General features: G+C 34.6%; 1 pseudogene; it reads left to right on the top strand.

Annotated features, from left to right (window-relative positions):
- The first annotated feature begins 10,963 nt into the window (after nt 1-10,963).
- LOC148130472 (uncharacterized) lies at nt 10,964-11,706 on the top strand (annotated as a pseudogene).
- Nucleotides 11,707-12,828: the final 1,122 nt, after the last annotated feature.

Genomic DNA, 12,828 nt, shown 5'->3' with positions numbered 1-12,828 from the left:
AATGAAAAGTGTAGTCTGTTCTTGAATCAAGCATACATAACAGAATATATGCCTGCTTCTGGTTTCGCATGTGATTTATTTCTATTGAATTTTTATACAAAGACAATAAGAAGAGGTAGATGTGTGGTTTAGAAAGGTGAAAAATTGGTAAATTTAAAAAACAAACATGAAAAGAATGGGGAAAGGGGGAATATATTATAATATATACAGAAACAACTCAGTTTTAAACTACAACATTAAACCTTGTCTACCAAGACAAAATAATAAAATATTAATAATTTGCAAATAAGTGTTAGAAGTTTAAAATTTTTGGCCTGTTTCACCAGTAATATTGTTGCAATATATTTACCAGTATTGAACTAAGTGGGATAATATATGTGTGTGTGTTTGTATCTTTCTGTTAATGCACATTTTAAAATGTCTTGTTTGGTTTTTATTTTTCCCCTATAAAAAACCATTTTTTTGTTTTACATTTTAACTTTCTTTGAATAAGAATAAAATTCTTGTATTAAAAAAGAAAAATATTGTTCAGTCTTTACGTCAATCAATATTCAGTCAAATAGAGAAAATACATATAATGAAACCACAGTGGTACTCTTTTTCAATTCCAGAATAATGGCTTTTTTTGCTGTACCCATACTCAGTAAATTATATAATTCATCATATAATGATGATCACAGGTGTTTGTCATATACAATCACTTTCACATCTTTAAACTCTAGCATTATTTTCAAAATCATATTACACATGTATGTACATTAAACTGAAACATGATAATAATGGGACAAGACCATATGGTATGCATATGTGCCTCACCATCATGTTATACTTTCATCACATTGAAGCTGATAATCTCAATCCTTTAAAAAATCTCTGGGGCAACCAATAAACATAAAAGATTATCTTTTTCTAAATTAATATCTTCTTAAGATCATAGACTTAAGGTTATCTTAAGTATAACTGTTATTATTTAAAGGTATTAACTGATATGTTACTATGGTATGCTCCACATTTAAGTTCTTGTTAACAGATAATATCTGTAGTGAATTATCCATAGTTATGTTTTAAGATTAATGGCAATAGAAATATTTTCAATAAATATATGCCTCAGCAATTTATTTTATTTTTAAAAGTACTGAACTGATAGTAATCCAAATAACTCTGGAATAGCATCAAAACAAATAATTCTGAAATAGCATCTCCTTTTCCAGTTATTATTCAATATCATTAATTGATGATGTGCCACAAATTCTTAATATTAGTTAATTAAAGTTATTACATTTTTAGCAGATTTAAATTTCTATTAATACAAGTTTTATTAAGCAATTCCTTTAACTAAAGGAATTTTCTCATATCTTTCTACATCATTCCTATTAAAAATAAAACAGAAATATTAAAAATAAAAATAAATAAGCAACAAATATACCCAGCGTTTGAGTTGCTTGATTTAAGTAAGTGAGTAAGTAATTTTATTTTGGAAGAACATATCTTTTTCATTATATGCTATAACATGTAAAGACAAACAAGCAAACAAAAAAATCCTGCTATACATAGAAACCAATGTATTATCAATTAACTGATTTATACATTTTTTTTAATGTAAAGAAAAAAAATTATAAAGGTCCCATATAAAAATAAATAAAATACAAGCAAAAGAATGGAAAGGGAGGATTGAAAGCAATAAAAAGAAAAACAATCCAAAAAAAAAAAAAAATTAAAAACTAAACAAAACCTGAATCTTCCAGGTGAAATGTACCAAAATACAGAAGAGGACTTCCCCCTATAAGCAATGATAACCCATCTCCAATACAAATATATTGTATATATCAGTAAGTTACTTTTTTTCTTGGAATGATCTCAAATAAATTTCTTTGCAGCCTCTGTATCACTTACCAATATCCTGGGGTAAACAAAAATTATTACTAAAAAAAAGGAGGGAAACGAAAAAAAATATTTTCTTTTTCAACAAGTTGTCAACCTAGTTTATTGAATAGCTTCCATTCCCGAAGATGGCAATTTGTCAAAATCATTACCTTATTACATTCCATTATAAACATTCTACTTGCTAAGATACATTTGCTGAATGGAAATGAAAATTAATCCATAAACACATTTGATTTCAAATGTATAGCCTGGCTTTTGTTAGAGAGAAATTATGTGTAAAATTCTCTACAAGGATGTTTAGGTACTGCAATTGTACAGCATTAAATATATATGTCAAAACTGAACATTATTTTTATAAGGAAATCCTGTTAATGGATCTCTTATCTCTTATTTACTTTTCACATGCATGGTATATTGTTTATTAAGATTTTCAAGCAAATTGAAAATACTAATAAAGGTTTCAGGTGCAGATTTTAATCTGCATAAAGTCAATCATTCATGAACCCTGGTGGCACAGTGGTTAGAATGCAACATTTCAGGCAAACTGCCCTCAGTCTGGAGTTCAATCCTGACAGGGCTTGAGTTTGACTCATTCTTCTATGGTCTGTAAAATGAGGACCCAGATTCTTGGGAACAATATGTTGACACTATAAACTGTCCAGACAGTGCACTATGGTATGATATATAAATCTAAGTGCTATCACTCTTGATATTACTATCATTCAAACAGGTTATAAATCTTGAAAAGACCGATTATAGTGCTAAGGCCTCTTACAAGAGTGAGAAAGCCCATATAATTTTACTTGTTACTTTCTTTTTCTCTGTTATTTACTCTTGTCCTGAAGTTTGATTAGTCCATCCAACAAAGCATCCTTCCTCAAAGGAAGAGAGAATCTAGTTTTTTCTATGATCTAGATTTTGGACCTATAATTAATAATGTGAAAAAGACACAAGGCAATAAACAAAGACAGCTAGAGGCAGCTGGAGTTTTCCAGTTTCCATTTAAACATTAAATCAGTCAAAAGATTGGTAGATAGCCCTTAACTTGGGAAAGAATCAAGCTTGTAAAACAATCTGTCACCATACTAGCTGTTTCATAATATAAAGGCTGCCAACAAGAAGATGTTTGAAAACAGGACAAGACAGAATATGCAAATGGTTTAAGAATGCAAATATATATCTAATAGTACCTAAAGTAAATAAAATGTATTGTTGGAAGAAATATCCAGGTCCAGTTCCAAACCAGGAGAAAGGCACTGGAAATAAAATGGAGACTGGAGGCTGATTAGAAAGAAAGGTTTCCTTTATTGATGAACCAGAACCACCAACCACATGTGACTCTGGAACAGCAGACAAAATAGAGTGGAGAATGGGTGGGTTTTTATATCTTCTGGATTCCTATGGGGTAATGTAGGGGTCATAGCTGGCTCTATAGGCAAAGGAGAAAATGGAAATCCTAGGTGTTTGTCTGAGCTAATTTTGTCAACCTTTTGTTTGTTGCTTATCTGAGTTTCTATCTTGACCCAGTCTTTCTGAATGGATTACTAAATCTGCATTTCTAAAAGCTGGCATCCTCAGTTTCTGCTTGGGCCAAGGAAATTGGGGCTGGTTTCTGCCTCCCTTAAGATTTTTCCCATTTCTCTTTTAGGGGAAATATTATATCCTGCCTTTTAAATATTTCCCAAAACATTTCATTCTTTTAGGAGGAGGGACTTCCTACAGTGTGTGTGTGTGTGTGTGTGTGTGTGTGTGTGTGTGTGTGTGTGTATTTTCCCATGTCATTATAGTTGTGCTTTTAAAGTTGTAGCAACGTTTCGGCAGAATCTCATCTGCCATCATCAGGCTTCTGTATTGTGTTCATCTGTGAGTCAGACTTTTACAGTTGTTTCAGTTTTAAATTTGGGGCTAGCCTACTGCTGTGCCAGAATGGTTTTTTCTTCATCCTGATTGGTTGGGAGTCTTGGTCTGTGTTTATTGGTCTTGGAGTTTGTTGTGTTCTGCTTGATTGGTGTTTCTAATATCTTCTGTCTGTTTTGTGGCTTTTTGTGTGTCTTGATTGGCTGGCAACATTGTGTTCCTGTATTGCAGGCTTTTAGTGCAGCGTGGGAAAATACCCAAACAAAGCTGAATACCATACATGTAAGTACCCGCGAAAACTTAAGAAAACAAATATTAGACCTCTACAGGGAGGAAATAAACAGCTAGACCAAAACCTATGAGACGTGGGAAAATACCCGAACAAAGCTGAATACAATATATATATATATATATAAAATACCCAGAGCCTTTAAGGAAAAAAAAACATGACTGAAACATGGCTGCACATAGCCAAACATGTCTAGTATGTTTCCTTGATGTTGCCTTCATTTTGTGTTTCCACCCCAAGAAAGAGTGCTCCTTAGTTATGAGTGTATAGTTTGATTTCCTCTATTATTTTGGCATCTTTAAGGGGCAGATTCAAGGTATATAAAATATTTGAAATTTTATTACCCATGACCTTGTAAGAAAGTCATGTGACTAACAGTCACTGGGAATAAAGGTAATAAAGGCAGAATAGGCATTGGTAATGAGGGTAGCTAATTTCATGCCAGTGTAATTTCTGCTAGGTGGACAACATCTTAACTCAATAGTGGGGTAAAATTTCCATTTAGGTTTTAATCTCATCACAAAATTACCTTTCTCTTTCCTGCACAGCAAGAGTTGCCTTAATGTTCACCTGTATTTTCCTTTTTTTGATATGTGAATGGAAGCACTTGCAGAATTCAGTAAATAATCACATCTCTGTATACTTTTGCAAATGTCACAGATTTTTCTTAAATAAGAAAGAGAAGGAAGATTAAAAAATGCATAAGAGGCTTGAGCACTTCCAAGTGTTAAACATCAGTAGCCAAAAATCCAATTTATCACATGAATCCCTGGGAAAGCTTTGTTTGCATATTAATTGTACCAATCTTCTTAATTCTTGGAGTTAATGCAGTAAAGTATTAGCTGTAGGTATTTATGTAGTGTATTTCAGCATGACTTGGAGTAATTATGTTGAGTGTGATTATTTAAAAGTTTAGTTAATTTTAATAGCAGTATCTTAATTGGTCAGAATGACCTTTTGCATGATTCATATTGGCCACGGCCTTTGTCTTAGGTCATATTCTGGAATCAAAATGCAATATTACCTCAGTTGAAACCAATCCTATGAAAAAAAACTTGCTACTTATATTATTCCATATTTTTAATCTGTCCCAATCTCTATGGTATAACATGACATGGTTTAAAATATTATGGAGATTTCATACAAATTAAACAGAAACAATAAGTTTATGCAGGAGTGTTTGTGGGTGTATGCCTCAATGGAAATTAAAATAACAAAACAGAAACAATGTAATACAGCAGTTATAAACTTTTAAAAGCTAAATGTTCTTATATGGGTGCAAAATATTTCCTAATAATTCACAGATCTCTTCATCCAAATACAACTAATATTGTTTGATTTCCAGGAAAATAGATTTGGCAATCTCCTTATGCTTATTCAGCACAGATAATTTGTTTTCTGTCTCTTGAGCAAAAAGTAGTGATAAACTGAAGAACCACCCAGAAATATGTAAGCACTACAGTATTAACAAAAACAAGCGGTCAAATGTAATTGCTTCTGGTGCCATAAATTTGGTCCCTAGAGTTAGTTGGACTAAAATATTGAAAAAAAGCAATCTGACACTGAGCAATAAGATTGTTGAGGTTCCTCATAAAATATGTTAGTCTACACAGGTTTAACTTTCTCAAAGACATTTTCCTTGCAGTTCAGAGTTCCTAGCAAGCCCATTCAAAGGAGCAGTTTTATTTTTCTGAGAGGAACTACAACAAAGAAAAACCAATTGGCCTTTTACTGTTTTTTTTCCCCAGTTGTAATCTGTTTGTTTAATAGGTTTTCTTTATTAGAAAGGGAATAAGCAATGAGAAGGGACATTTATTGCAGCATAGTTTAGATGAGGCCATTGACTTGCTTTATTTTTGGATCATTAAGTTTATTATTATTGTTATCCGTTTCTGTATTAACTTTAAGTAGGCACAGCTCTCTATTCTGAACCTTTACTTTTATTCAATAACTTGCACTGAGTAGAGTTTCATGCCATGTAACCAAGACATATAGGCTATAAGTTTCATTCAGGTAACAACAGAGCAAACCTATTGACATTGTAAGCACATTTCAAAAGATGTCACCAGAAAATTGTTGTTCAGCAATATTTTCTAAAGAATTAATAATCTTGTTATCTTCTGTAGAGTTATTGTTGATTCCTGTAACTATATAGATAAAGGCTCTCTGAACAGTCCCTGTATGGATGCTTATCCATAGGAATATTTTATCAATGCTATTTGTAATTATTTGAAGTATACAGATCATTTCCAGAATCATGGAAAATGGTATGATTAGAAAATCAAAATTAAAACTGATATGTAGAGACAATTCAATTTTGATACAAAGATTCTAGGATTACCTAATGTTTCTCTCATATTTCATACATAAGAACTAAATTCACCTATTATTATTTGGAATAGATTTTTAAAAGGTAACATATTGAATTCTAGATTGAAATAGCCATGACAAAAGAATATTATTTTGTACTGAAAGACTTCATATAATGATTCTGATCTGATAAATCATCTCTCTCTCTCTCTCTCTCTCTCTCTCTCTCTCTGTGTGTGTGTGTGTGTGTGTGTGTGTTTGCATATGTATGCATACATGCATATATGCATACAAACATATTCTGTATTCTTTCACACCTTTGATATGATGGCTTCTAATGAACAAAATTGTTTCCTAGTATGATTTGATTGCTTATTGTACCCTATGACTTAAGTGTTGTGCCTTATGATTCTTGACGAATGTACCTTTTCCCTTGTGTACACTTAAAGCATATACACCAAGACAAATTCCTTGTGTGTCCAATCACTCTTGGCCAACAAAGAATTCTATTCTATTCTATTCTATTCTATTCTATTCTATTCTATTCTATTCTATTCTATTCTATTCTATTCTATGAACAAAATGAATTAATATTTATAGGATTCTCCTAAATCAAATTTTTGAAAGAGCTACAAAATATTACAGTTACTATTGTATAGGGAAATATATGTAACATCTCATTCTTTGTATTATTTATAACAGATAATAGTAAAATATACTTGAATGGAATTTTATGCTGCCTTTTTATGAAGTCTAGCGTACATAATGATAGTCATGAAGTATGGTATCAAGGTTTTTCTGGAATTTATAAGTATCACCTGAGTTTTTAATTAAATGTGGATGCTGAAATTTAGATTACATCTACAGATACAGTATATCAAACAAAGATTGAAATACACTACCATAAATTATCTATCCTGTTCAATTTGTTCCATAAATAGGCAAACATTAAGATCATATCAGGCTGCTAATTGATATATTAGAAATGATAAACTACATTAGGAGTTATGTTCTTAAATGTTGACAAGGCTTTTGATATGATACAGATTAAAGTTTTGAAACACATTTTGGTAAAATATGGAATTCTTCCTTTAAAAAAACCTGATTAAATGTGCTCTTATCAAAGTGAATGTTACAGTGATTAGAAAAAGAACTATTTCTTTACCTATTAATATATCTTGTGGAGTTTAACCTTAACATTAAATAATGTTTTTATAAAGTTCTTTATAGGAAAAGGAATTTCCTGAGCTCTAAAATCAATCAGTGTGAAGCTCTGAGATCAGAAGGTGTAGAGACCTTGGAAGAACCGCAATGACCAACATGAATACATTTGGAAGAGTGAAGATATAAGACTGCCAGCCAAATCCAGATTAGTCAATGCAACATTTTTTCCAATTGCTGATTATGACTGTAAAACTTGGACTGGAGGATGGCAGTCCACATTTAAATTTTCTAAAAACCAATTTTTGACTTTTTAACTTGAACACGCTGACATAGTAGCTTCTGAAGTCCCAAATTACTTTTTTTATTATAAAATGTTTTATAACATTCTAAACAGCCTGGTTCTGTCCTTCTCATGAGCACTTTATTCTCAGATACTAGAGAAACTAGATAAGCAATGTTTGTGGAGGGACTTCAATTTTCTCTAGATATGTTCTGAATATATATTAAAAGCTGGATTGAAAAAGAGGTAAGCATGGTTTTAAAATTTGAGGAAGAAATATCAACCCACACTATGCTGATAACACTAATCTAATGGCCAATGATGCAAAAGACATTCATGGTCTAGTAATAAAAGTCAAGAAATATAATGAAAAATGGACTAAAATTAAATATAAAAAGACCAAACTTATGACCATGAGTACAACTACCAGCTTTAGAATTGCTAATGAAGATATTGTAGTAGTAGATAGCTTTTGCCTTTTAGGATCAACATCAACAGTAAAGAAACAAGAAGTCAAGAAATATGCTGCAGGCTAACACTTGGTAGAGAAGCTATGAAGACTTTGGAAAAGATATTCAAATGTTGTCTATATCTATAATACAAAGATTTAAAAAGTGCAAGTAGTGGTATTCCCTGTAATCCTATATGTCAGCAAAAGTTGGACTTTCAAGAAGCAGAATAGGAAGAAACTTTTGAATTTGGTGTTGGAGTTTGTGTTGGAGAGAATACTATGGACAGCCAAGAGAACAAACAAACAGATGTTTGATTAGCTAGTTTGATAACATTATGCAAAATGACCAGACTCAAATTATCGCAGTTTAGTAAGTTTGAAAAGACTTGGCTTTCTAGAAAAGAATCTAAGGCTGGAACAGGTGGAGGGAATTTTTAAAAATATTTTTAGTCATTTTGTATCCATAATTGTTGTGTGTACCTCTGTTTTTCTATGACCTTGTCAGACATGAACAAATCACATTATTTTCATAGACTATTTTCATTGATTAAATCAGCTAATTTCTCAAGAAGATATGATTATCCTTGATTACAACAAATCATTAGGCTATATCTCTGGATTTGGAATTTTTACTAAGACTGAGTATAAGGGATAAACCATAGAATTTAAAGATTTACCTTAAAGTTCTGCTTATTCCTGCTGCTGCCTCTGCTACAACAACAACAAAGACATTTGAAGTGAACTCATTAATTTAAAGACTCTGCAGAAAGCTGTACAAAATGCCACCATGTAATAATCAATACCAACAAGACAATTTGTCTTTTGCATCATTTGGTGAAGTATTGTGTGTTCTCAAGGTGGACATCAAGATAACAGGGTCTAAAATAAAGCAGGACTCTTACTGTAATTGGCATGTTGAATGGGATGTGGAGAAGCTCACAAACCTATTTTAAAAAGCTTTCCCCACATTTCATTTCAGTGATCGATTCCCTTTTGACTATTACTGGAGAAAAGATGCTTAATAATATGCACACTTCAATAGAGTCATTATAAGTAAATGTCCTGTGTCTTTGTTTTTGTTTTGTTTTTGCTTTTTTGCTAGAGTGCACGGTAAATAATCAGGTATATGCTAGTCAGAAAAGATGAAAACAGGCTATTTGTTAAACAGCTTTTGAATTGGCGCTGCCCATTAAATGTATATATGTTTCTTTTCAAGTGTTCATTTTAAAAGAATTGAGTGCTTCTGTTATGCATAAAAACAGTAATAAAAAATAGCATGGCTACTCAACAGCTGGTGACCGTCTTTACTGGCAATGGATCCACTGCAATTTGTTTGCTGATATTTGCCATCAAAGCAAAGCGGTTTCAGAAATGCTTCCTTCATCTGACTTTGGTGAGCATTAGGAATGCACTACTGGACAAAATGCAACAAATTAAACTATGTCCTTGACATATATAGACTCAATGTCTCCAATGTGCAGCATATTAATTTGATCATTTGTATTCAGCAATATTTCCAGCTCATATTTCCATAGTTGTAGAACTTTTAAAACTGAAGAAATGATTTTTTTTTAAATATAGGAGATTTTTTTTTTATGAATATAGGAAATACAGTCTATCAAATGCCAAACAACTACTTCCTCTGAATTTAGGAAGAATTATAAAACCTTCCTGGTTAAGAAGATGTGCAAATTGCTGCAAGAAGATAGTCATATTCCTTTTGAAATAGTTAAGGGAAAAAAGGGTTGAACTATTAATCACTTCAGGAATAAGCAGCAACATGTTTGTAGGCACTATGGCAACTGCAATATCCATAGCTAATATTCACTAACCACTAAAAACATTTTTAATATATGGCACAACATTTCAGAATGTTTTGTGATAGTGTGTGAGATTTGAGATACTGTACTGTCAATCTTATGATTGTGTACATAATTGTGAAAATTTGTATTTTTTTATCAACTGAGAAAAGTTGACTACACCTTTATTACATGAAATAGGCAGCATATAATTCAATTTGGATTTTTTTAAAGTTAAAGCAAATGTATGAGGAGTTCAAGACTGAGACCCTAATACCGAGCTATTAATTGTTTTACTATGTCCTCTATCTGTGTCCTTGAAATAGCAACAGTATAAATTTATTCATCATCATCAATGATAACAAAGACAACGACAACAAGCCTTTGGGGAAATTTGAAAGGGGGGTAACATACCAGAGAAGGCATGGATTAAACAGGCATACAAATTGTAGGCCCAGTGTGTGTTCTGTAAGCAAAACCTGTAGTTTAAATCTAGGGGTAACATAACATGTTTATAAACTGTTTCTGAAGAACAATCAATGTAGTTTTATGGCTGGTTTTGCATGCTGTCATCTGGTTCTTGAGATGGGAGTTAAAAATTCCAGCATAAATCGTATTGCACCAATTAATGAGCCTTATTCTGTCTGTAGAATGAAGCTGGCAAGTAGTGCTATTTTTATCATTTTAATGTAGGACAAGTTAAGGATAGTGACTAATGGATTTCTCTGATTTAACTAACTCTTCCTACTTTCATCAACCTGTGAGTGGAAAATATAACCTGTAACTGCATTCCATAATATGGAAAATACAATCACTTTGACTATTCCTGAGCACTCCTTCTGTCCATTGGCTGTCAAAGAACATAAGTATTGTAAAGTGCTGTGGGGCAGAATGGGACAACTTATCATATTATATTATAACTGCTGCTTTTAAATGTGAGATCAGCTTGCAATAAAGCTAGCCTTATTGCCGATTTGATCCTCAAGGAGAAGGCTGATCTGGCTTGTATAACTGAAACTTGGCTGAGCCCAGAGGGAGGCGTTCCTCTTGCAGAAATGTGCCCAGTGGGTTATCGAGCATGGCACCAGTCTAGACCTCAGGGCAGGGGAGGAGGTGTGGCTGTTGTTATCAGAGAATATCTAGTAGCCTCCGGAGGCACTGTTCAACAAGTCCCTGACTGTGAGACCCTTTTTCTTAGATTGGGCTCAAGGGATCAGGTGGAATTGCTGCTGCTATATCAGCCTCCCTGCTGCATGGCAGCTTCCCTATCTGGGCTCCTGGACCTCACTGCAGGACTGGCAGTGGAATTCCCCAGGCTTATAGTTCTGGGCGATTTCAACCTGCCTTCTCGGGGTCAGAGGTAGCCCTAGATTTTATAGAAAACTTCCATGGGCCTGTCCCAGATTATCCAGAACCTGACTAGTGGTCACACTCCCAATTTGGTGTTCTTGTCGAAGCAGTGTCTATGTGACCTGGAATTGGTAGACCTCTTCTTGGTCCCCTTGACATGGTCAGATCACAGTCTGGTGGCAATGAGTTTCTCAAAAGCTTCAACCCCTGCAGGGAGGCAGGACCTATTATATTGGTCTGCCCCCATCGACTAATGGACCCAGACAGGTTCCAGAAGGAGCTTGGGGTTATAACTACAGATCTATTATACAGCCCAGCCTGATTCTTAGTCACTGTTTGAAATAGGAAGGTGACTGAGGCTCTGGATAGGATTGCACCCTTGTGACCTCTCCTCACCCATAGACCTCTCTGTGCCCATGGTACACAGAGGAACTGAGAGGGATGAAATGCATGAGGAGACGTCTAGAGCGCCACTGGCAGAAGACAGGAGATGAACTTGATCGAACATGGGTAAGAGCTGCTAATAAGGCCTACCTTGTGGCGATTCGTGAGGTGAAGTGTAAATACTTCTCCACACTAATTGCATCTGCAGATAATCACCCAGCGACCCTCTTTAAGGTGAGCCATCTCCTCTTAGGGAAGGAGGAGATTGAGGTCCACCTGAAGGGGTGCGCTGAGGAATTTGCGGATTTTCTGGAAGACAAAATCTCTCGACTTCGTTCCCAGTTAGATACTGGCATGGTTGCTGATCTGATGGAAGCCTCTGAGGCAGGTTCTTGCCCTGTTAACTGGGAATGGTTTGACCCTATTGCTCTTGAGGAAGTGGACAGGATCCTAGGGAGTATGTGCGTGAGCACCTGTATTTTAGATCCATGTCCTTCCTGGCTTGTGAAAGCTTCCCAAGAGGTGACAGGTGGGTGGACTCTGGCATTGATTAATGCTTCTCTACAGGAGGGGATGGTGCCTCAGCACTTTAAGGAGGCTGTGGTCTGCCCTCTTAAGAAGCCATCACTGGACTCCACCTGGTTGGATAATTTCCAACCTGTCTCCAAGCTTCCCTTTTTGGGGAAGGTTGTTGAGAAGGTGGTCATGCATCAGCTCCAGAGGTTTCTGGATGAAACGGATTATCTCGACCCCTACCAGTCAGGATTCAGGCCTGGTTTTGGACAGAAACAGCATTGGTTACACTTTTGGATGATCTCTGGCGGGAGCGGGATGGGGGTAGTGCATCCATCCTTGCTCTACTTGACCTCTTGGCGGCTTTTAATAACATTGACCATGGGATTCTCCTGGGACGGCTTCAGGGGATGGGAGTGGAGGGCCTTGTGCTGTCTTGGTTCACTTCCTTCCTCTGCGGCCGTTCTCAGTCGGTGCTGATAGAAGGGGACAGATCCAACTCTTGCCCACTGCTTTACGAGGTTCTGCAGGGCTTGGTACTCTCTCC

The sequence above is a fragment of the Notechis scutatus genome, chromosome 5, assembly GCF_049901735.1.
Source record: "Notechis scutatus isolate UNSWTSFEM ecotype Mainland chromosome 5, rNotScu1.2, whole genome shotgun sequence".
Classification (NCBI taxonomy): Eukaryota; Metazoa; Chordata; class Lepidosauria; order Squamata; family Elapidae; genus Notechis; species Notechis scutatus.
This window is presented reverse-complemented; position numbering and strand designations above follow the sequence as displayed.